The sequence below is a fragment of the Camarhynchus parvulus genome, chromosome 2, assembly GCF_901933205.1.
Source record: "Camarhynchus parvulus chromosome 2, STF_HiC, whole genome shotgun sequence".
In the NCBI taxonomy this organism is placed as follows: domain Eukaryota; kingdom Metazoa; phylum Chordata; class Aves; order Passeriformes; family Thraupidae; genus Camarhynchus; species Camarhynchus parvulus.
Genome location: NC_044572.1, coordinates 11,983,554 through 11,984,027, shown reverse-complemented (window position 1 = coordinate 11,984,027; position 474 = coordinate 11,983,554).

Below are 474 nucleotides of genomic sequence, written 5' to 3'. Positions count from 1 at the left end.
CTGACAGATTTCATTCTGTGGTGTGGTAATTCCAGCTGCCTTTGCATAAGCCACCTCCACCCTGAGCAGTCTGTGACAGTACATTCCACCCAGCTGAGTGTGCAGTGCAGTGGGAAAATCCCTAATCAATCAGGGGAGTCTATTTTGTATAAAGTTCGGTTTAGTTTGACAGTTTGGGCAAGATTTTGGTACACCATGATTTACCTTGTCAAGGTCCAGTTAACATAAACTAGCATGAGAAAACATTTTTGGCTGTTTTTCAGCCTTGTTACCCTTTCTGATCAGTATTGGGGGTGTCAATCTTAAAGAAGCTCTGAGAAAAAGGAAACATGAAGCAAGGGCCAGATTACACCCTTACGAATGTCACCTTGCTAAAGCTGTTCTTCCCCACTCCCAATCCCAAGAACTAGTTTTATCTTTCCTGTACAAGGGGAAATTATTCCAACTCCTAGCCTGATCCTGAAGCAGCAATGA